This window comes from Mus caroli, unplaced genomic scaffold (assembly GCF_978045245.1).
Source record: "Mus caroli unplaced genomic scaffold, Mus_caroli_1 scaffold_7, whole genome shotgun sequence".
Taxonomy (NCBI): Eukaryota; Metazoa; Chordata; class Mammalia; order Rodentia; family Muridae; genus Mus; species Mus caroli.
The window spans coordinates 98,326,044-98,351,408 of record NW_028227262.1 but is presented as its reverse complement, the minus strand read 5'-3'; the positions used below and the strand labels follow the sequence as shown (position 1 = coordinate 98,351,408).

Sequence of the window (25,365 nt, the reverse complement as noted above, 5' to 3'; positions counted from 1 at the left end):
TTGAAAACAAACTCCAGAAGCAGACATCCTGGCTTCATACCCTGGACTTGCTACTTACAGCCCTTCAATCTTAGGTACATTCCCTGCCTGAATTTGTCCACTCACAAAATGAAAACAAGATGTGTGTTACAAGATCGTTTTGAAAAACAAACAAACAAAGGAACCTCTTGGCAATCAGAATTCCCTTAGCAACCACTGTCCTTATCATGGATGCACCATGCCTGTTTGTGCATTTACTAATGCCTAAGGAATGGCCCCTCCCTGGCAATAGTTGATCAGACACTGAAACAGTGAAAATGCACATCTCACAGTGATCCCATACACAATGGTGTGGAATCTGTCATATGTCATCAGTGACTTTGAGATGCCAATGGGAGAGTCTGGGGCTATCCTAGAAGACAAGGCTCTGTGCTTCCGTAGTCAAGGAGCTTCAGAGAGTAGTGTCTCCTCCCCATCAAATGCTGATAGAATCCCTCCTGCCTCTTCCCCTGACTGTTGCCCCTAAGTCACATCCTGGTCTCCCCTCCCACTGCTCTTCTCCCCAGCATCAGCTTCACCCAACTGAGCTCCTCAGTAAACCATGCTCTTTTGCTGCTCTCTGTCTTTGTGCATGTATATCTTTCATCTTTTATTATGTGTAATTTCTCAGTTGGGTAAAAATAACATTTTGCTTTTCTTCTGCTGCTTCTGAATGGTGGATCATTTTCCACTAGAATCAGGGCCCTCTCACAACCTTGGTCTAACCTCCTCTACCCATCTTCTACTTCACATGACTTCTGGCCTCCTGATTTCCTGTCTCATTCCTGCCCTTCATCCTGACTCTTAACTCTGAGAGAGGAGGGTGGTGATACCCAGAATCTGAGAGTGTGTACTATGAAATTCAAATTCACAGAATATTATAAATAGACTTGAAATCTAGCCCATTGCATGTATATGTACCTAGCCAAACAAGCTGGAAATAATCAGCATGAGCCCCAACAGCGCTTGGCATACATGAAAAAGCACTTATGGGTTTAACATATGGAGAAAGAGGTAAACATGGTTCACTTTTAAGATGGAATGCACCGTATCTATCAAATAAAAAATGCTTATTTTCCAAACTGTGGAGTTAAAATCGTTTGGGCTATCAGAAAAAAAAAGTCTAGCAAAAGAATAGCACAATTGAATGCCAGAACTGTGTCATTGCCCTTGAATACAATGACCTACAACACTGGTGCTGTTTCTGATTGTACCAGATCCTCCAGAAGGCACAGGAAGCCATCACCGAATCAAGACATGCAGGCAGCTGCTGCTCCAGCCACATGAGAACACTCGGAGGCAAGATGACGGGGAGAATCTCACACTGCCTTTGGAAATTGTTCCCTGTCTGAAAGCCACCAGGATTGTGAGCCATTCGGGTGGTCTCCAACTTTCCCTAGACCCTAAGAGACTTCCTGATGTGACTAAGAATTTATAAGAAGCCCAGATGCTGCGTTTCTCTGGAAAAATGGTCACAGTCTGTGATGCCCAGATAACCCCATTTAACATCTCAGCTTCTCATCTAGTGTGGGACCCAGGGAGGCACTAATTAACAGTATGACCTTGGGGAAGTCACAGTCACTGGGCTGAATGATAGCCAGGCCTCTTTCCAACTCTAGACAGCCTGGGATTCCCTTCGCAAATATCTTCTTGTACCTCCAAACTCTGCCCTCATTGGCTCTTCTCGGAAAATTCCTCATAGTGTGCTTAACAGACTGTTAAATTACTTTAATTAAAGTGTCAAAGGATAAGAATTGAGGATTACTGAGAGCTGCCACCCAACCCTCCCCCAGGTAGCTGGGGAGGGCTTCTGTCAGGGAGGGTCAGATATGCAGGACAGATCTATCATAGTGTAATAGTGAGGTGATAGATCATGGTGGCTTTAGAGACAGAAAGAAGTTAAAACTGGATGGCAGGTTTTGACAGACTGTCCAGAAATCTTCATAAAATTCAGGGCTTCAAATAGAGTTGGCATTTGGTCCTGATGTTGGACCTTCAGAGAGATGCTTAGGTAACCTCCTGTTTCTAGAATACTTCCAGATTTGGGGGAAAATATCTCAGATGTGCTTTTTTCTTTTTTTCTTTTTTCTTTTTTGACTTGGATGACATTTTGTGTGGAAAAAAGTCCTTCAAACATAATTGGGTCAGGGCTTTTATTTTCATTAGTTAGATACCCATGGGAATAGGAGGGGAAGAGAAAAGTATGAAGACCATATCTCAGCACATTTGCAAGAATGCATAGCACATCAGGTTGGAATATACATTGTAGGTGTTATCTACCAAGAATGGAGTGGATCACTTCCCAGTGTTTTCTTCTCTCCAGATCCTCCCAACCTAGGGGAATCGTGTGTGAAAGTATTTGATTGTTAGGCCAACGCCGGCCTTAGAAGCACATTTTAGTTTTGTTGGTCTTCTTATCTATGATGTAGTATAAGTTCCTATTTCACATAATTCTTACTAGCCAGTGACTAGGGCTTTGACCAGGACATGGCTTTGGGAAGTCATGTAAGTCTCCAAGTTCAGCTCAGACATCTGAACTGGGAGCTCTGTTTAAAATGCAAATGACCTTAAGAGAAGTCAGAACAAACACGGTCCTTCATTTACATCTTTGCAGGGATCATTTGCCTGTTTTGTTCTGAGGTGCTCTGAATCTAGAAATTGTCTAAGGAATGGATACAGGCATGGGAAACGGATAACACAAGCATTTGCTCCACTCAAGATTTGGCTACAGGGAAGTTTGGGCTTCGATTGTGTACATTCTGGCTTCCTTAAAGATTCTGTTTCAGATTTTCAGACCATCATCGCTCATAGATTCATCATTATCCAGCAGTCCTGGCTTTTATGATGATGGTTCACAGAGACTCTTGTTACTTTTCTTATTGATGAGTTGAATGATACCTAAGCACAAACAACTTGAAGAAGGAAGGCTTGATTTCAGTTTATAATGCAAAGGGACACATCCCACAATGGAAAGAAAGGACAGTGGCTGGTCACATTGTATCCACAGCGAGGAAGCAAAGACTGGAGGGGAAATGGGATCAAAGAAATGCCAAGTTTTCCTCTTCCTAATGGTCCATCCTCTCATTAGTCACTAATGACCTTCTTCTTCTAGCTAAGTCCCATCTCAAGGTCCACCTCTTGCTGGGGACCAACTGCTCAAACACAGAAGGCTATGGGGTTTATAGTTCACATTCCCATCACAACAGAGACCTTTCTTCCTTGTGAGGGAAAAAAGCTCCTGGTTCAGGGAGTGATCTACGGCCATGCAGAGGACTGTGTACCATTAATTCTAATTTGAACGCTTCTTGTCCCATCTCCATCTCTACTTCTAGGCAGTCAGCAGGCATTGCTGAATATCAATCTTGTTTTTTTAACTAATAGATAACTAGCTTCTCTGAAGAGATGAGTTTGTTATAAACATCGACACATTTTTAGGATGATCCCTTATAGTGAAGGCTCTCAAGGCTGAACACACTTTTACACGTGCCCAGAGCTCGGTCAAGGCAGAGATCTTTGAGCATGGAACTGGTTTCTGATTACCTCATTATGATTATGGGGCAGGGGGCTGGGAATATGCAGTTCTAACAAGTTCCCAGGTGGGGTCAAAGCTGCTGGTTCAGGGACCACACTTGGAGAACTGCGGCCCTACAGGGAAGTGTGCACTGTTAATTGTATATTTAAGTCACTTGGCTCACTTAAATACAGAGTGGTTAGTTCCCAGTCCCAGGGAGTTTACATGACTTGATTTGGGGTAGGGGTAGCCTATTCATTGGTGTGGGTGTATACCCCCCTCTCTGTTACACACACACACTCACAGAGAGACAGAGACAGAGACAGAGAGAGAGAGAGACAGAGACAGAGAGAGAGAGAGAGAGAGAGACAGAGAGAGAGAGAGGGAGACCCCTTTTAGACATAGAGGGTCATGATTCTGTTGTAATATATGGAAGAAGGGGTATTTCTTGTATGTGTCCAAGATGTCTCAAGGGGAGACTATAAAAGGGAAGGTAAAAACAGGCACTTCATTTCTTGCCCTCAAACTTCCCTCTCTTCAGACTATATTCTGGTGAGGGTGACTAAATCCACTTAATAAGAAAAAAAAAAAAATCCTGGGCACCTTTGTGACACCAGGAAGAAAACTCTGTTGTAGGAGTGAGGATAGCTTGGCTCACTTAGTCACAGGGTGGTGAGACGTAAAGTATTCCTACCGGGCTATAGCCCCGTGGATTTTCCTTCGGCTGTTCAGCTTGAGGTGGCACTCCCATACTTTGTAACTATAGAAATGGGGATGGGGGCTTCATGCCAGGCTGCTTGTCATGGTAACTGCCAGGTAAGAGTTGAGGATTTTGTCCACACAGGGCAAGTAGCTCTGTCAGGGGGAGGTTGAGCCATAAAACTGTGGGCTTATCCTGAGAAAGGGGGGCGGGGGGCAAGCTTACCTTTTGTCAAGCCTTCCCACAGAGGCTGTGTGGAGATGAAAGTTTAACCAGCAGCGGCCTTCACTTTATTTGATAAAGTGTAGTTTGCTTTCTGCTTGAGATTTTTATTGACCATAATAATTCTAATTGAAATAAACATTTTGATTACAGCTCTGTTCCACAACTGCTTAATAGGGAACTAAAATAACTTTCAATAATCATTTTGTCCAAATGGGATTCATTTAGCCTGACAGTTATTCCAGGCATTTATTGGCACGCGGCAGGCTGGGAGTGTTTCCGAGCATAATTACGGGAACATTTTACACTGGGGTTAACCTTACCAAAATGACAGACTGAAAACTTGTGTAAAGCAGCAAATGAAACCCATAATCTGGCATGCGAACCTCGTAAACGAATCCCCTCTCTCCACTGCTTCTGATGCCCACGGCTCTAGTTAAAATTAAAAGGACTTTTCTGTTGAAACTGACAGTCTGGCTAGAGGAGCCCACTTTAATGAGGGTACACTGCAAACTTGAGGCTTGTGAGCTAAGGGGAACTTTACAGTCACTCAGTATATTTGCAGCCTGCTCAAGGAACCTGAGTTCTGGGTGGCCTGATGTCTTGCCAAAAGTTAAGGTCCCATCTTCAGCCACGAGGAGGACCTGTTCTTTTTTTTCTCTTTAGATCAGCAGTCAGGGAGTTGAGGAGCTCGCTGCTTGAGGTCCTGATTCTTCTCACTCTCCATTTACAGACGAGTTACCACTGTCGGGTTTATCTTCTTTCCTGGAAGCTTTCTCCAGTCTGTTGTAAACGTGGAAGGCATTTTGTTAATGGGTGAGGACAGGAGAAGGGCGTGGAAGGATGCCTCTCAGTTTTTGTTTTCTTAAAGTCGTGAGGCATAGCATAAGCAGAAGCGATTTAGCAAAGATAAGCAAAGTAGACCGTCTAAAGAGGGTCTGGAACAGGCCAGGGAGCAACCCAAGAGGGTTGTGTGTTGTGGCAAAGGAGTTTTTATGACTATTAGGTGGGTAGCTCACTATGAGGTATGGGTACTCTTTTTCCCTCTCAAATCATGGTGAAATTGATCTCTCTTTAAATATTCTTCCCATGACTCCCACGAATGAGGGGTGGTGTCACAAGCACAATGCACATGACATTATAATAACATCAGGTCTTTTGAGGATACTGACCTGTCATTAGGACACAGATATAGGAAAACTCCCTGATGTGTTGTTAGTGTCTGATATAGTAGGAGTGACCTAAGTGTAGTTTCAAGGATGCTTTTAACTACAAAGGACATTTTGAGTTTTAGGAGCCCCAGCTGCAAGGCGCAAGTGTTGGTTTTCTTGGTTACATCACAGCTAAGTCTTGGCCTATCCAGTGTCATTTTGGCACTCGAAATTGGAAACCAGCATGCTCATGGGTGTGATTCATAGACACTCTGGCTCTCTGGAAGGATATTGACTATCCCTGTCACATCCATGATGATGCTTCCTTGTGGCCAGCAGAGGTGTGTTCACTTTGGTGGGCTTAAATTGCTTCTTCTGGATGAACTGGGAGGCATCCTTCTAGAAGATCAAGGATAACCTTAAATCCAACACAATTTAAGCAAAATTGTTCTTGAGACGTGTGCTGCTTTTCCTCATCAAATGCTCTTGCTGGAATTTGTTCTGAAGCAGGAACCTTATGCTATTAGGATCACATGCTCCTGGCTGATGTCAGTGACCCCCTGGGATGCTGAGAAAGCTATAGTAGTTTGCTGCAGCAGCTGTGCTGCATTGTTGTTCACGCGCATGCTGGTTTCCAGTGTCAGGCATTAGAGTCATGCCGGGTAGGCAGACTTAAGTATGAGGTAATCAAGGGAGCCAAGAGTTGTGTCTTGCAGATGGGCTTCTAATTGTCAGAGTGTCCAATGTGTTTAAGCCTTGAAGCTCTAGCTAGGTCACCCTGGGCCGCCACCATCATTCTCGGCATAGCCTGTGCTGTTCTTGCCAAGATAGGGGTTGGGACTAACATCTGATAGATACGTGGGCGACAGCCACCACTTCCAAGTTGTCGCCATTATCACACATTCCAGGGTAATGTTCTGTCCTGAAGGTGCTTGATGCTTCTATGGCACAGGGATCCACATCTATAGACTTTTTTTCTTCTCAGGACTTTCTAGTCTCCCAACCCCCTGTACTTTCTTTGGTCTTTGAGCAGATTTGTCTGGGTTTTCAGCTACTTAAAGGCAACTCAACTAATAAGTGGACACTTGGTACTTTTACACTGATACCCAGGGAAGGGTGAGAAGAAAAAGTATAGACCTGAGTTGGGAGATTAGAAGGATGCTGTAGCTTGCCTTGCAAGTGATTTCTGTCATCTGGAGCAAGGACCATTGCAGTCTTGGGGAACACAATGGCTCCCAGTCTTGTTGACGACATGCTGTGTGCATATGTATTTCACACACCCACCCACTGAGAAAGAGGTAAAGTTATTGATCTTCCTGCTGAGTTACAGCTCTACAGCTTTTTTGAATGTGGTAAGTAACCATGTATCTAATTTCATGTTTGATATGGGCAAATCAGTTAGCTTCACCATGGTAAGAAATTTCTTACTGGTCTATATTATAACCTTTATTTTGCAAAGCATCAGATTTTGTCTAAGGAAAGCTTAATATGTTAGAATTCCAGATGACTTAAATGTTATTTACCTCAACCTCCTTGTCAATAAATCATCTTGGTGGACATGGCCAAGTTATATATGCACATAAAGGATGTATTTCCATAGGCACTGGGTCCCCTATACAAATCAGGCAGAAGAGTTTGCATGTGATACGCTATCGGTCATTGTCCCTCTGCTCAGTGTTAAAATCGTCTATTAGCATTCTTGCTTGTGTAAGCCTGAATGGGGAATCAACTCTTTTTGTATTACTGCCTTCCCAAGCTGTGTTAAAAGCTAACAGGCAGTATATAGTAACCTTTTTATAAAAGTCTTCCAAGACGACCCCTTTCAATAACCCTCTGTATACTCCCGACATCCAGAGCAGAACATCAAGCCCTTATACTGTAGCTGAGAAAGTCAAATAGCAAGTCTCTCCAGGGGAAATGGTCAGAGCAGGGATTGAAGACATTACCTACCATCTGCAAAATCAATGTGTTTGTTTGTGCTGTTCTAATTAGAAATCCTGTCCTTTTTTTTTTTTTTTTTTGACAATTTTCTTGTCGATGTCTTTTTTGTGAACATAAATTTGACAGAACTGGAGCAAACAGAAAATGGAGGAACTTATTACAACCCATATTTATGGGAACGTATACTTCTGTAAATTTGCAGATGGCTGGAGTGGAAGGAAAATCTTCTGTATGTTCTGGGGGGTAGATGTTATGAGCCCCGTAGAAGATAATTTGGATCAAAGTTGTCTTGCCAATGTCCAACTCTCAAGTGTTTGGATGAAGAGACTACTGATTTTGTTTTGAAAAATGATGGTAGTGGCTCTTGTTACAATGTTAGTATAGCAGCTCTCGTTGCTTGCAGGATATGAGCACCTTCATTGTGATTGGTGCAGACAATGACTCCTTTTGCTTGTACTGGGATGCCAAGGACTCCCCCTGAGTCTCAGACTGCAGTCTGAAGGTGGCTGTTAATCAGCTCTGCAGTGCCACATTCCAGTGTTTCCTGACTGACACCTTTTCTCTGTGCCTTCTCCCTTCTAGGCACTTACTAGGCCAGATCCTGCCTAGCCTCTGAGATCAGAGATGGCAGCATGCTTCAGTGTGGTATGACCATAGACTGTTTACCTGCCTTTACTCCCAGCGGTAAGCACCAGCTTCTTTTCCAGATATTTGTGTTCTATTCTGCATATCCTTTGCTCTTTCAGAAGGAATGATGAATGACAATCCACTTTCAGTGGCAATGAAGCTATATAATAAATGTCTGCATTGCTGTAGCTTCTTCTCTGGGTGTCTGTGAGCCACTTGTGACCTCAGTGTGAGTGGACTCTGCTCCCAGAGGTGGCTCTTGTGGATTTGGTATGAGTGATGTTTCCAGAGGTGGCTCTTGGCTTTGACTTGGTTGAACACCATTGCTCTCTTTTCTTCCTCATGGTCCACCGGTGTTTTTTATTTGTTTGTTTGTTTTGTTTTGTTTTGTTTTTTTGTTTTATAGAGACTCTTCCTGCTTTCTACCCCTGATACCACAATTATGCATGATAGTGCCCTTTAAATTCATACATTGAAGTCTAAACACCTACTTCTTCAAATGTAACTTGACTTTGAGATGAGGTTGTTGCAGATACAGTTGAGATCATAATGGAGTATGGGAGGTTTACTGGTGTCTTATGAAAAGGGGGGGTTAGATATTGAGGCAGACTGGTAAGTAGATAGCTAGGTAAAAATTGCAGTTATGCTACCACAGATGAGGAGGTGTTAAAGTTAGAAGAGTGGCCTGGAAAAGATTCTTTCCTGGGATCTTTAGAGGAAATATGGCCCTCTGAGCCCTTGGGTTTGGGCTGAAAGATGATAAGCTATGGTATTTTGTTGTGGTGGTGTGCTAAGATAGTCTCATAATTCTTCTTCCTCTTAACACTCATGCACATTCACATACATGCACACACCCTCACACATGCACACACTCACACAGATGCACACACACTAACTCACACACACATACTCACACACACATACTCACACACCCATACACACATGCACACACACTAACTCAAACTAACTCTCTCTCTCTCTCTCTCTCTCTCTCTCACACACACACACACACACACACACAGAGACACACACACAGAGAGACACACACACACACACCTTTAGCTTTCCTGCGTTCCTTTATAGGAAGACATTCATTCATAACAACTTAGGTCAATGTCAGATGTCTAGGCTATAAGTAGTCTACCCCAAGTGTGGGGTCCTGTATTACATTTAGTCCACACCTTAGGATATAAACCCAGTGATCTCTCCCAAAGGGCAGCTGCTTCCACCCTGGGCAGTCTGAACTCTGTGGAAGTCAGGGTCCTACCAAGCAGCCTTGTATTTCTTTCTCAAACACATTTGTGTGTTAGCATGGCCTTCAGTATCCCTACGATGTAGATGTTTCTGGTCTGTGACAGGTCAGGGAGCAGACAGAGGGGAGTTTAAGATGGCGTTGGCATATGGGATAAAGACAGTCAGTCCCCACGTGTTCAGAAGGCTGATAACTCTGCTGACATCCTGCCCTGTCTACATTGCTGGCATTGAGCTCCAGCCTACTCAGAAAGTGATTGGCAGCAGGTACTGCGTTTTATAGCTTCCTTTCCTTTTGCCCTAAAGCATTTCCTCAAAATACATCTTCAGAGGCTAGAAAGGAACCTCAAGCCATTTATGACTGTTTGCACATTGTCCAAACCCAAGAGACTCTGCAGGCCCCTCTGGATGATCTGGGGGAAGGATCTCTGCTCAGAGGGCACGTGTTTTGTGCACAACAGCTCTTGGAAGGACTGCTGCCCAGAGAACGACATTTGTCCCCGAGAGTAAACTCTAAATTACATCACAAATTAACATTTTAAAATTAAAGCTGGCATTTCTGACCTGCCTCCTGGCAGCCATGATCAGGCTGAAAAGTGACATCATTTACGACACTAGCAGTTAAGAAGCCCAGTGTCTGAGGTCGTAAAACACTTTCCAGGCCTGATTTAATATCGATTTTGCTGTCAGGCTAACTTTACTTTAATATTTAAACAAATGTTTAATGTTTAAACAATCCGATTTTCCTCTTTTCATTTTTCTGTGGCTTTAACCCACTGTTATCTATGTTGTAACAATCTCCCCTTGGGCCAACTTTCACACTCTCCTGACCTATCTGAAGCAATATTCTCTGAGTTATTATCTCAATGTATATTATGTAGCTAAGCCTTTCTCTTTCTTTCAGGGGAGATGAGCATTATGCTGTGTGCTGTAATTCCCACTGTACAGATGTTATGATATTAAGCTGTTACAGCATGAATCTGCTGTTAGATCCAGAGGACTAGGGACTGTTATAGTGTTGGTCTGTTGTTAGATCCAGGGGACCAAAGCTGTTACAGGGTGGGTCTACTGTTAGATCATGGGAACCAGAGGCTATCGTACAAGCAACTGTTTTCTCACACGAAGACTTAAACTGATCAGTGCACATAGCCAGTAACTTTGGGGAAGTGAAGAAGAACTGGGAAGGCATATTCACAACCATCTGTACTTTTGAACTAAGGCAACCTATTTATTTATAAATAAATTTATATATTTGTCTTTTCTCTTTCTTCCCTTTCTTCCCTTTCTTCCCTCTCTCTCTCTCTCCCTCCTTCCCTCCCTCCCTCCCTCCCTCCCTCCCTCCCTCCCTTAATTTCTTTCTTTCCTTGTTGCTTCCTTCCTTCCTTCCTTCCTTCCTTCCTTCCTTCCTTCCTTCCTTCCTTGTAGCCACCCACGGCCACACAAAATGGGTTCCTGAGTTGGAGGCTGGAGCTGTAGGGGAGGAAACTGCAAGAGAAGAAATGAGACCAAGACAGATTCTGATCAAGGCCCAATGTTTACTAAGAGTCTGTGCTTATAAAAGGGAAAAGCCCATTCCCTGCTGATCAACTCTCTCTCAGGAAGGCAGGTTCAGCCTCTCAGCAGGTAGCAGTGACTTGGAGAAGAACAGTGCAGGTGACAGAACAACAGAACCATCTAGGTCAAAAGGCTCCACCCTAGGTGATCTCATTCACAGTGGCAGCATAGGTCTGGTTCAGCTTGCTCAAGGTTGGGGGTGGATACCCTTCCTTCCTTCCTTCCTTCCTTCCTTCCTTCCTTCCTTCCTTCCTTCCTTCCTTCCTTCTCTCCTTCCTTCCTTCTCTCCTTCCTTCCTTCTCCCCTTCCCTCCTTCCCTCCTTCCCTCCCTCCCTCCCTCCTCCCTTCCTCCCTTCCTCCCTTCCTCCCTTCCTCCCTTCCTTTTTCCTTTCCTTATATACAGACCCTCATGTAGCCAAAGATGGCCTTCAGCTCTTTAAATTCTTTTTGGTCTTTATTTATTCATTGAGAATTCCATACCGTATGTATATGTTTTTTTTTTTTTTTTATCACATTCTTCCCCTCTCCTGGCTCCCTCACATCCTCTCCCACCTCCCTGCACACTCCACTCCATGTTCTTTCTCTCTTAACAAAAATCCAAAACAAAACAAAGCATAGAAAACAAGCCGACACGATGGAATACGATCTGTGTTGACCACTCCCCCTTCTTCAAGTGGAGCTCCCTCTGGAGTGTGGTACTGAAGTCTTGGTCCTCCTCGTTCTACCTCCCAACCTCCAGACTGCAGGTCTGTTCCAACCCGCCTGGGATCCTCTTGCTTGTACATTGAAGGGGCTTGTGCTTAAACAGAGGAAGGTGCCCTTGTCAGAGATTGATTTATATAATTAAGATGGAAGCAGCTCATATTTGGAGACAAAATGATGGCGCTAACAGGAATCAAATGTGCGAATGTCAAAAGGAACATCAAATTTAAAACATGTTTGAAGCCACTTTCCCGGCACTCTTTATAGCACCCAATCCACATGAGTAAATCACGTGCTTCCCACAGCCCTCTCACAGGGCGTGGAACACTCAGCAGGCAGGGGCAGTGCTTTGTTTGACCAGGAAACCCCTCCCCAGCTTAGGCATCCTACCATTACTTTTGGAGGTTTGTGGATTTCCTCATCCTCCATTAGTGGTGATGGAAGGGCAGACTTCTTGTGCTCTATACACCATGGGGGTATGGCATCACCTGCCAGTCTATCCTCATTTCCAGCTGATTGGTCTTCTACGGTATTATTTACACACACACACACACACACACACACACACACACACACACACACACACCTACTGCAGTGGATCCTCATTTCCATCTGATTGGTTTTCCAAAATAATAATCTGAATTGCCACTTAAAAATAATACCTGGACAGAAAGTGAGCTTGGAATTCTGAGGCTCAAATGGTTTTTCTGCTGTCGAGATTCCCAGTTTGCTTCACCTGGTATTCTCATTCAGGGGCATTGGAAACACCTAAGCAAATCCTGGGCTTTTTAGTGACTCCAAAAATTGCAATCACTTTCCTTTTTGAGTGTTCTATACAGAACCACCAAGTCCCAAACTATGAGAGCAAGGGATGCTTTGTTACAAAAGCAGACGATTGCTTTATGAAGCTAGGTTTGAACTATAGTTCAAGGTTTTTTGTTTGTTTGTTTGTTTTTTAATGCTACCCTCTAGGGATCCTTTGTGTCCCACTTTTGATGTTGGGGAGTTATTTCTACATGTTTGTGGAAGCAAAAGTAACATGTTTAGCCTAGTATGACAGTCTTCTTAAAATAATTTTTCGTTTCATAAGACAATGATCAAGTAATAACCTTGCCCCTTTAGTCACAGCCTGTGGCTACAAGAAGGAGGGAAGAGGAGGAGCGGGAGGAGGAATGGGGAGGGGAAGAGGAGAGGGATTGGCTAGAACTGATTATTCTAACTAGACAAACAGCAGCATACTTTTTTCTGTCACTCTCAGAACGTCATTTCGCAAGGAGGAGTTCTAAACTACCCAGAGTACCATCTTGTGAGAGTGGGTGGGAAGTCTTAGTAAACTGCAGACCCTTAATCCTTCCCTTCCTACAACTGAGAGATGAAAATCCCAGGGTTCGAGGTCTTCAGTTCTTAAACGCCAGGAGCTTAAGATCCACTGCAGTAGGGGTGCGAGTGTGTGTGTGTGGTATGCATGTGTGCAAATGTGCTTGCCTCTGTAATATACTCATGTCTGCATGTGTGAATGCCAGATATCAATGTCAGATCCCTTTGGTGGGGGGATCCAGAAGGTTAAAGACAGGGTTCTCTGTGTAGCCTTGGCTGTCCTGGAACTCTCTCTGAGAGTGGACCAGGCTGGCCTTGAACTCAGAGATCTACCTGCTTCTGTTTCCCACGTGCTGGGATTAAAGGTCTGCGCTACCACTGTAGGACAGATGTCTTTCTCTATTACTCTTTTACTGTCCACCTCATTTTTAGGTCAAGGTCTTTCACTGTACCTGGAGCTGCTTGATTTGGCTAGACTATCAGACTGAGGAGCCCTTAGATCTCTGTTACACCTCCAACCAGCACTGTGATCACAGATGCATGCCACCAAGCCTGGCTTGGGTTCAGGATCCAAGTTCAGGTCCTTGTTCTTGCACAACAAGAACTTTACCCTATGAACATCTCTCTACCTTATCCCAGCCACCCAAGGTATGACAAGCAGTGACTTCTGATGAAAAGAAACCGCAAAAAACAGAGACAAGGTCTCTTTTGACTGATGTTGTCATCGTACCTCAGAGATATCAGTGGCAAATGGACCAACAGTGAGCTGTGTTTTCCAAATGGGATTTCAAACCAATGAGGTTCTCTACCTGTGCCGATTCTCTCTCTTTGCCACACCCTAGATCATGGCATTGTTTGTATCTTTGTCTGACCCTCCTCTAGCTTAAGTCCTTTACCCCATCTTTCTTGTTGGCTTTCATCATAGTAAGCCAATGATTCCCAGTTCTCCCCAAACTGCTAAGCTGAAGGGAAGCTATATGCAACGCCAGTATCAGGACACAAAGCACAGCATAGACAATGTCCACTGTGTCCATGTGTTCACTGTGAAATCCTGATGAGAATAATCTCCTTGACCCAGGCTGAGTGTGCTGGGGAGGCAAAGAGATAGAAGAAGGGAGAATTAGAAAGCACATTGGAAGTGGGGTGTTGCTTTGCAATGCCTTGGCTGCTAGGTTAGGTTTACATCCTTGGAGAATTTGCTTGCTGAGGACAAATGGCTTATAATTGGTAAATGGGTGTTGGCCACGAGGGAATCACTTTCTGTCCCCTTTTGATGGCCAAATGTCACCTCATGCTTAAATTAAAAATGCTACCTGGGGCTGGTGCTCTGTCCCAGATAGCCCTGGAGCCGAGTGCTGATTGATGCCAGGCTGGGCTTACTGGCACTATTAAAGCACCCTGAGATGGCCAGGCAAGTGGAAATAAAGGTGTAATGATTGAATTATATATTCTCTTTCTATGATTGAAAATAATATCAGACAACTGACTCCAGAGCCAGACAGATTACATAAGCACGAGTTAAGTGGTAGAATAAAAATGAGTGATTTTCCTCCTTGACTTAAACGCAGCTCTAAGTAGTCTGCCCTTGAATCCAGCAGAAAGCAATTTCCTCCTCCCCAGTAACAGCTAGGGGGCATTGCAAATGCAAATTGGGTTAGCTTTGCATTTTTAATATTCCACACACCCATAACTCACTGCTGAGATTTTAGAGATGTTATTTCTACCACTTGGGCACATTTGAATTATTTTGCACCTCTGAACTTTTGCATTAACTTTAACATTGGTGCTTAAGATATATGCTTTAATCTATCAAGAGGCCTTCCCTCATAGAATCCGTGGTCGTTGTGATTGGGGTTCCCAACAGTTCAGGACAGACTGTCACTTAGGGTGTCATGTTCTCATTCAAAGGCGAGCTTGTTGAAATAACTCCTGCTAATAGGAAGAGTCACAAACTTCAACCACTGCTGTGTGGAGCCATCCTATGAACAAGTCTGGGCTGGGCATCCTCCGGGGCCAGGGAAGTGGGCAGAAAGCTCCCCAAGGCTCCACAGTGTGTGGAGAATGCATCACCTGTTGATCATTAGTAATCTAATTTCTTCTTTTTGAAAAATCTGCTTTTGTAATTCATAACAGGATTAAGTTTATTTTATTGTCAATAGATGAGACTGGGGAATGGCAGAAATAAGGACTCAGCATGTTTCTTCTTGTGACACACACACACATATGATATATATGATATATATAATATATATATATATGTGTGTATATATATATATATATGATAAAAGGCTTCATATTCCCCATACTTGGAGACCTGTTTGACCTCAGGGAAGCTGTAACTAGTGGAGTCAGTGAATTTTGCTAACTACTACTGATGAATGTTTTCCCTACCAGAAGATTACGTATGTTATTCCATTATGAAGCTTCTTTTTGGGGGCAGAGGCTGCATTCATACTCTCAGCAATTTGTGTGTGTGTGTGTGTGTGTGTGTGTGTGTGTGAGAGAGAGAGAGAGAGAGAGAGAGAGAGAGAGAGAGAGAGAGAGAGAAAGAGAAAGAGAGAAAGAGAGAGAGAGAGAGATCAGGTTCGCATTATTGATCTTACCTATACAGAACATTGTTGTAAACACTGCCTGACCTGCAGTCCTTTCTTGCCACTTCCTCTCTCCTCCATTCATTCTGGGTTTTGGTGTGGAAGGCCTCTCAGGCCTCTTCTCTTCTGGAATGTTGGCACCTATGGTTTGATATGGCTACTGACTTCCTCCTGAGGATTCATCTGGAGAGCATGGGGCTCAGCCTGGTGATCCTGAGAGGTGATAGGGCCCAAGAGAAGGTAATCACATTATTGCAAGTGCTGTGCACGAAGGGACTGATGCAGGCTTTGCGGTGTTAGTTCTTGGAGAGGTGAGTTGTACAAAGTGAGGCTGCTCACACACTCAGTCCTTCTCTTCATGGCTGTTTCCTTCTCTGCTTCTGCACCATGTTGTGATGTACTCAAAGGGGCCCTCACCAGGGGTCAAACATATGACTCTGTCTGATCTTGGACTTCTACTCTTCAAAACATTGTCTTTATAACGTGCCCAACTTCATATATATTTTGTTATAGTGGCAGAAAATAAACCAATACAGTATTGTTGAGGGAATTTCCTCAGCTTAGCATCTCCTGCTCGGAGTGTGTTTGTGTGTATACATACATACATACACACACATATATTCATATATGTAGATATACTCATATATACACATGTACACATAAATGTATATGCACATATACACGTATGTATATATGCATATATACACATATATGTATACATATAGATGTACACACACACACAAATATTCAACCCATAGTTTTTCAGTAACAATGGGGCATGGGCAGGAGACACAGACCTCTCCTAAAATAGAACCAGGCCCCTTGACTTTGTCACAGAAGAAAATTTCAAGATGAGCCAGTGTGAAGCGGAGATGGATAATTTTATAAGGAGGAGGGGATTGTTTAACACAGAGTTGAGCACAGAGGTGATCAGAAAGAAAGGCACTCAGGAAAATAATATCTCACACTCAATGGCTATGAACTTCTCATGGGAGATACATACGCAGTAGCTGTATGTATAGTTTTGATGGTTCTCAAATTGTACCTCAAAGGTGGCTAAAGAGTTTTCCTGTGACCTTTTTAGTAGTGAGATAACCTTGGAGGTATCTTGATGGGATTGAAACATAAGAGAAAGCCAGAAGTCACAAGGGTCACCTTAAGGTCAAAGCCATTGAAGGACAGACTGTAAGGTTTCCTGTGAGACTCCTGGGAAATTGCAGGTTTATAGCTGAGAAAGAAGAAAGGCTATGTACAATTAGGTTTTAGGTATGATATGCTGTTATCTTAAAATTCTCATCTGAAGCATTTTCATGTAAAAGGAAAACTGTCTTTGTGTGGACAAACCATAGAACCAATTATGTAATTATATTAATTGTGCTGGAATTCTAGACTCCTAGATGATGTGGACCTTCAACCAGAGTCCAGAGTGAGGGGTCCATTTCCTTTCTGCTCTGCCTCAGTTCCAGACGGTCTCTGCCGTTTCTCTGGTAACCTCTTTCCAGATCTGAAGTCAAGTACCACATTGCACACAGTGTAGCTATTTGTGTGTTACTTTATTTGTTTTGTGTTTTGAGACAGGGTCCCACTATGTAGCCCTGGCTAGACTGCAACCCTTCATGTAGACCAGGATGACTTTCTACCACTACCCCCTGAATCATCACGTCTGGCACATTCCTTTGTTCAACGCAATTCACTGAGTGTCTCTACATCAATCACAATTCTGAATGTCACAGGTACACTAGTAAATTGTAGCGCACGCGGACCATGCCACCAGAGGAACCGTCACGGAACAGGTGAGGTTAAGCATGTCCAAACCCTGGAAACCTCAAAGATTAGAATCTCCTTCTGAGACAGGCAGGAGTAGTGCTTCCATGCCTGCCTAGGAGCTGGTAACCAGGCGACCTCCAACCAGGCGAAGTTCGTCACTACCCGGTACCCGGAAAGCCTCTCAGTTCTAAGGAGGCATCACAACACCTTAGCTTTCAGCCAATAACCGTTTTCCTCCCTGGCTATTCTCATGCTCATTCCCCCAAAACTATATAACCTTTGGTTCACCCCAAAGGAAGTGAATGCGTTCAAACCCACACCGAATAAAGAAATATGAGCAAGCTACGATCATCTCAGAGAGTTGTTTCATGAAAGACCCTCGGAGAAGGCCTTGCCTCCCCCAACCCCCACTCGCTCCCAACCCGATTCCCCCCTCCTGGCCTGGTGGGCAGCAGTGTCTAATGCCCCCGAGAGAAGAGGCACTCCGTGGACCCCATCTGATCTGGACTCCACCTTCTCTGAGCTGTTGGACCCCAAGAGGAGAGGCAGAACCCGGCACCACAATAAATGACAACAGCTAATCAGGAAGTGTATTATGCAGTGTGTTAAAAGATAATAAGTACCACAGCCACAGTCGGGTGAATGGGACTATTGGGGAAGGAGAAGTGTGGACAAAGACTTGAAGGAAGGGAAGCAGCTAGCCACACAGGTGTTCACCTCTAAGGCTTTACAAGCAGAAGGAACAGCCATGCCAAGGCCCCCACATTGGCCATTCAGAAACACCAAGGAAGCCAGTGTGTCTGGAACAGGTAAAAGGGCAAAAGGTGCAATGTATTAGATAGACGGTAGGCTCCTGAGATCACAGCAAAGTCTTTGACTTCTATAATATTTTTTCTCATCAAAGACAAATTATACGAAACACTAAGCCCTTGGATGACCTGTGCTACCTAACATATTTAAATGATACAATTAGTATAAAGTTATAATTATAATTTGTATATTAGTATATAATTAGTATAATTATATACTAATATATAATATACTACATATACTATATACTATACTAATATATAATATGTACTACTAACAATATAAATATAATTATACTTTGTATACTAATTATAATTATATTTTGTGTACTAATTATGACTAATTATAATTAGTATACAAATTCTATATAAAGCACTTGTTGAAGGTTCAGAACAATTGCTCTTCTTAACAGTATAAAACCCTTTGAGCAACATCCCTTGTGTTCCATTTTCTGCAGCCTTGCCAACTTTAACCCCATAGGCAATGCACTTACCATGACCCATGTCTACATTTACCAGTTCCACATTGGATATTTTTTCTTGTGTATCATGCCATAGATAAGTGTCTTAGTTAGGGTTTTACTGCTGTGAACAGACACCATGACTAAGGTAACTCTTATAAGGACAACATTTAATTGGGACTGGCTTACAGATTCAGAGGTTCAGTCCGGTATCATCAAAGTGGGAGCATGGCAGTGTCCAAGCAGGCATGGTGCAGGAGGAGCTTAGTGCTCTACATTTTCATCTGAAGGCTGCTAGGAGAAGACTGATTCCAGGCAGCTCAGAGAAGGTGGAGTCCAGAAAAGGTGGGATCCATCAGCTTAGAGAAGATGGAGTCTGGATCAGATCAGGTGAGGTCCACAGTGTGACTCTACCCTTGGGGTGTTAGACACTGCTGCCTACCAGGTCAGGAGGGGGGAAGTGTGTTGGGAGTGAGTTGGGGTTGGGGGGGAGAAGGCCTTCTCTGAGGATCGTAGTGTTATGGTCCTTTTAACCCACACCCACTCTTACTCCAAGGCCACACCCACTCCTACTCCAACAAGGCCACACCTCCTAATAGTGCCACTCCCTGGAGCAAGCATATACAGAACATCACAGTAAGGGAGAACATTTTTTAGATAGCTGAAAAAATAAATCCAATTATTGTGTGCACTCAAGATACTACCCAGAGCTTCCAGGGACTAAACCACCAACCAAAGCATACACATGGAGGAACCCATGGCTCCAGCTACCTATGTAGCAGAGGATGGCCTTAACCTGCATCAGTGGGAGGGGAGGCCCTTGGTCCTGTGGAGGCTCCATGCCCCAGTGTAGGGGACGCTAGAGTGGTGAGGCAGGAGTGGGTAGGAAGGTAGGGAGCACCTTCATAGAGGCAAAGGGGAGGGGGAATGGGATGGGGGATTGCGGAAGGGAAACTGGGAAGGGGGACAACATTTGAAATGTAAATAAATAAAATAACCAGTAATAAAAGAACATTAAAATAAAAAAGGGGGTGCAGATTGTCTCAATGATGAGATTTCCTGCTTTTCTAGAGGACCCATGCTTGGTTCCCAGCACCCACATAGGGCAACTCACAACTTCCTGGAACTTCAGCTCCAAGGGATTGGATGCCTCCATCCTCCATGGGCACACACATGCGCATACCCCCACACAAACACAAACACACATATAATTAATTAAAAATAATTATTTTATATTTTAAAATGTGTTGCCCAGGCTAGCCTTGAACTTGTGATTTCCTTTCTCTTCCTCTTCAGCATATTCTACTGGCCCGTACCACACAACTGGTGGTGATGCTTTAAAAAGGTATATCATTTAAATATCTATGCACTACGAAGAGATGAAGGAATTAAACAAGACAAACTAAAAAGGAGCTCAAAAGTATACAAGATTACTTTGTTTAAATCTTTATTAGTGATAAGAAATTCATGACAGCTGGAAGACCGAGGACCTGTATTCTTGAGACAATAAAGCTTAAAAGAGTAAGCACAGAGATGTATTACAATATAAGTTCAGTGCTTTAGCTCATCAGACACATAATTCGGTGAAGGGGTTGAGACAGGTACTGCTGTCACCATACTTCAGAGGTTGCAAGACTTTGGTGGTGAGCAGAGGTAGGAATTGAACCTAAGTCGCCTTTAAAAAGCACTTCCTGTGTTGAGTCATCGATACTCAACTCATGTAGAATGAAGGGTTGAGACCCTCAGTTCTCAATTAAATCCAAACGCTATGCTTCATGCCACACATTGTGAGTGTTCCTCATGTGGCTCCCACTGCTAACCAAAAGGACAAGAATGTTCCATCCCTTGAGCTGTGGTCTCCAGTTATTCTACAGATACTTGGGGAAAGTAGGGAATGCAGGATAGGAGAGAACAGCTACTCTGACCAACAAAATGCAATTAGTAATCAATGTTCTACGCATTGCCTTCCCAGAGCCTTCTGCCTTTGCTCCTACTTAATCTCAGTCCTCCCAGACCATGGATTCATGTCTACGTCAACTCCTAGAAGATGCTGAAGGATGGATACACGGAGAGCAGGCAGGGAAAAGACAGGGAAAAGCCCAACCTCATTTAGCACTGGAAAGGCCACATGGTGAAATACCCTTGGCAGCAAGCATGCTGGGGTTGCCTTTGTCACTGGCTTCAGGTCTTCCATGCCAAGACCTTATTCAAGGGCCACCATGGCTATGCCACTTTCAAATGCATTCTCCTGTCAGCACAGAGATGAAAACAGAGTCCTGGATGCCAGAGAACAGCCATCTCTTCTTTTCCTCCTAAGTTCCTGCATCCCTTTGGAAACTGGGAGCATGCTTTCCTGACTCCAGATGGAAATTACTTGTTTGTGCTGAAGCTGGGTCCCAGTCACGTGAGCTTGAAAAAAGCCAAAGCCGTCCCTGGGGCTCCTCTGTGATGGGAAAGAACAGTGAAGGTGTGGAGGTTGGAATGAGAGAGTTGTGTTTTCCTCAGAGAAATTAAAAGTCTGTGTCCTGAGAATGCAATTTTGCTTAGCAGAATAGAGAACCCGGGGAGCGTTTCAGGAGCAAATTATTTTGGACCACAGGGAGGGCTTAGGGGAATGGTGTCTTTCCTCTAGCAAAGTGTTCAGGAGAGGAGACCCTTCTCTGAACCCTTTGGCATATTTGATCCAGAGTCAACCAGCACTGAGTCCTGGGGTAAGGAATGACACTATCTAATAGCCCTGTGCTGAGACTGTTGTCCCTGTCACATAGATGGCCGTTCTGCTGGCATAGGCAGAATTAAGATAGTTCTCCTGAGATTACTATCCATCCAGGACCTCACAAACACAGAGGTTACTGTCAGTCTCTGATACTACTATCACTTTTTCCAAGTAATGTAGTCCTGCTTTCCAGGGCACAGAAGTTGTCAACTGGACTGGAGACTGTATTTCAACCCCTATAGCTCCCTAAGTTAAGTACTTTGAATTACAAACAATCCCCCCAACTGTTCATTTGGCCATCTTGCAAGGGAAAGACATGTTATATTAAAGGTAAAACTTGACTAGTAGTCCCTTATTCTATAACCTGTATTTTTAGTGATAAAAATAAATTGTTGATTAAATAAACAACAAACATAAGCAATGAAAGCGATCCAAACAACACCTATAGAACCAAAGCTCTCTAATCTACAAAGTACTCAGAGATCATTTGAAGACCATCAGAGCCTTCAGTCTTGAGATGTCACTATTACTCACGATGTTAAAAGTTGTCATTCCAGTGAATTGTTTAGGATGGGATAAAACAACTTTTGCCTTCTGCTCTCATCTGAGAACCACGTGTGAACTACTCAGAAGCCCATGTGTTGCTGTCCATTAAGGATCTCGATGTATTTGGCTAAGGAGAGACTTAAGTGCCAGGCATAATGCATGATGACATCATTATACCTTGACAAATAGAAATTATATCAGGCATTCCTCCTCCCTTTTCATTACCAAGGATGATTTATTTTAGTGGCTTTCAATTCACAAACCTATGGATTGTCTGTAAAGTTAAAACCCTTTTAAATTTGCAACATGCAGTCGGGGTGGTTAATAGCATTCATGAGCCATGCTATATAATGTTATTGGTGCCACTCTCTCCGTAAAGGTGCATTATAAACAGGAGCTGGAAATTTATAGCAAGTGAATTTGTGAGCCGCATATGCCTGGTCTCGTTTCCCAACCAGCCATAATGCTAAGTTATCATAAGTGACGTGACACGTGACCCTGTTCCATTTCATCTTCATCAAATGTGGAATGATATTGGAAGGCCTTGGAATGGAAACTTACAGAGTCAATAGAATTGTTTGTATCATGAAAAATAAGCACAGCCCCTCCCGTCACCTTTGTTCGTCCAGCAAATGCTGTGTGTGTGTCTCTAGGAGTTGATTATTTTTAGTGCATGTGCCCTACAATGCCTGGGGATTTCCATGAAATTTTCTGTTATTACCCAAGATTCCATCTCCCTCGCTTACCCCATGCACTGGAGCTTATGAGTTAGATAGAATGTGTAAAAAGAGGAGCCTGTGTATGTTTACACAATAATTTCCCAGTTTCGATTACAATTACAAAATAAGCCTTGGAGTTTGGGGCTGAGATCTGAGTCAATTACCACTGGAGATTAAAAATATGGTCTATTTTGTTTATCTAGGATCCAAATTGGAAGACTAAATGCTTGCATGTGTGTGTGTGTGTATGTGTGTGTGTATGTCTATGTATGTATGTTTGTGGATGTGTGTGCGTATCGGAATACTAGCTTATGAGGAGTATGAGGAGATGAGATGGGGGTAGGAGAGAAGATGGAATTTGGAGGATAAATTAAGGTTTACCTAAATACAAAAGTAGGCTGAAGAGGAAGTCAGTCTCTTTGTGTTGAAAACAGGAGGGCATGAGATTAAGGCAGCTGAAGGAAAAGACAGGCTCGGAAGTGAGGGGACAGTGATACTGAGCAGCATCTTTGGCAGGTTTTAGAGGAAGGGCAGACTGACAATGAGAGCTAAGAAGCTGGAGCAAGGGGTGTGGGGGGTGGGTGGGGGCGGGGGCGTGGCTGAAGAAGGCTTTCGGGTACAGTGAGAAAAACCAGGTATGGAGTGGATAGGTAGGGTGAGCCTGCACTAGTGAACCTCCCAGGGTGCTCAGCATGTAGGAAGCTGTGTGGAACTGTTGTCAGATGAATCATAATTTAAGGTAGGGTAGAGTCCAGAGCTGAGGGTGTTTGTGGCCCTTTTCTTACTCTCTCTGTTTCAAGTGGCTTGTTAGACAGCCCTCAAGAAAACCAGCAAGCAATCCCAAACCCGACCCATATACTCTGCACTTGAAGTCCTGTCTTGAAGCAGAGGTGTTTAATGTTGTAAATAGAGACCCATTAGCAAGCCTGTCATGCCAGGACTTCCTCTGATAAGCTGCCTAAACCCCTGTGACACAGGATTTCCCAAGCCACTTCCCCTATTCCCTGTACCTTATCAATGCGCCCTGTTCCTGGGAAGACCGCCATCCAGGCAATGCCAGTGCTATTTGACATTTATGGAGCGCATCTTAGTTTTCAAGCACTATATAATTCTACACTACTGCATTTAGTGTACAACCTCTTCACATCTTCCTGCCCTTGACCCCTGTACCTCTTAGGCCAGCACAGTGTCGCTCTTTGGAGCATCCTTGAGTCTTACTGTTAAGAAAAGTAGACAATCGAAAAGCCGTATGAGACATTTACAGATTAGCTAATAAAAAGTTAAGCTCTAGAAGAAACGATTAGAGTGCCCCTTGACTTAAACTATAAAGGATCAAGGGCCTGGGAGAGCAACAAGTATCAGGCACTCAACGACCAGGAGAAAGGGTTAAAGAAATTAGTTTGAAAGGCCTGATATCTAATTAGCAGACTATTAGCAGAAGAAAAGCCAAAGCCACTGGGGGAGTTGGTGGCTCACTTAATCCCAGCAGAGGCAGAGGCAGGATTTCTGAGTTCAAGGCCAGCCTGGTCTAAAGAGTGAGTTTCAGGACAGCCAGGGCTACACAGAGAATCCCTGTCTCAAAAAACAAAACAAACAAAAAAAAAAGTAAAAGAAAGAAAGAAAGAAGGAAAGGAAGGAAGGAAGAAAAGCCAAAGCCACTACTTCTAAAGCACCCATCTGATCCAAACTTCAGGGCTTTAATCGTGGAGAAAGATTTTGGATGTTTTCCTTTCATTTTTTAACTTCTTTTTGGGTTGAGGAGAGTGAAACATGGAAAGGACATGGCATAGGAGAGGCAGGTTCTAGGCCACAGAACTCCATGAGCAGACCTGAATCACAAGACAGGAAGTGTGAGCTGTAATACTGACCTGCGGCTTGGGAATTTCTGGGTCTTCAAAATTCACTTCAAAATAATGGAACGCTCTACTCAAAGTTCTAAAGTTGTGGAACGTTCTGCCTTGCCCTCCTGGGCAGCTGGGTCCAGAAACAATTGTTTATTTGAGCCTTGTCCTGTGGTGGTGTGCCAATGGCAAGATCCTGAAGTTTGGCTCTGTGCTCTCAGGACGGCACTTGGCCCAGGGAGATTTCTGGAGAAAGGGTAGTTGAACTAGGTTGAACACTCAGACATCCCAAATTTTTTTTTTGTTATACATATAGTTATATATTTAACAAGTTTGCATACATGACAGAACTCTGACACTAGAAGCAGCCTTTCACATCCAGAAACACCTGCGTCAGGTCCCAAGACAGAGGTGGAACCGTGGTTCTCCATCCACGTGGTTGAGGATCCAAATCCCACATGGGATTCAGAAGGCTGAAAACAGGAGGGCCCTGAATGGGTGCCACTTAAGGAAAACAAAGTCTAAACAAATCTTTATTATAACACTTAAAAGATTACATATCCATTCCAACAGCTTTTCCAGGCCTGGTGACCCAATAAGTTACACATGCATTCAGGCTCTTGAAGGCTATACAAAGGTGAACACTGGTAACTTTCCCACAGTGAGACACCCACAAGGACACCTTGGGGCATAGGCAGGGTCAGGGGAACCAGTTGCTCAGCAAGGTACCCTGAGGGCAGCGATGAGGGTCTGAGCGGCTTCAATGGGGCGTTTCTCACAGTTGCATAGAACCATGGCTCCAGATTCCCTAAGATGATGTGTAATTGGCTCTTTGCTTTTGTGGCCAGTTGGAGATTTTGAGGAATTAGCTGTGATCCAAGGGTGCTCAAGGACTTCTGCCTTTGGCCTGAGTTGCATTTT

The 25,365-nt window shown here is 43.7% G+C and overlaps 2 long non-coding RNA genes across 2 annotated transcripts in view; both read left to right on the top strand.

The window, feature by feature from the left end:
* The window catches only part of LOC147003985 (uncharacterized), a 48,180-nt gene extending 39,968 nt beyond the window's left edge, over window positions 1–8,212 (top strand). The window contains exon 3 of the long non-coding RNA XR_015047521.1: window positions 8,126–8,212. This is a non-coding gene — a long non-coding RNA (uncharacterized LOC147003985). The remainder of the gene's footprint in view (window positions 1–8,125) is intronic.
* An 8,743-nt stretch (window positions 8,213–16,955) lies between these two features.
* Window positions 16,956–21,772, top strand: LOC147003984 (uncharacterized). Its single transcript, XR_015047520.1, has 3 exons — window positions 16,956–17,378; window positions 19,919–19,967; window positions 20,595–21,772. It is a non-coding gene; the product is annotated as an uncharacterized LOC147003984 (long non-coding RNA).
* The last annotated feature ends 3,593 nt before the right edge of the window (window positions 21,773–25,365 follow it).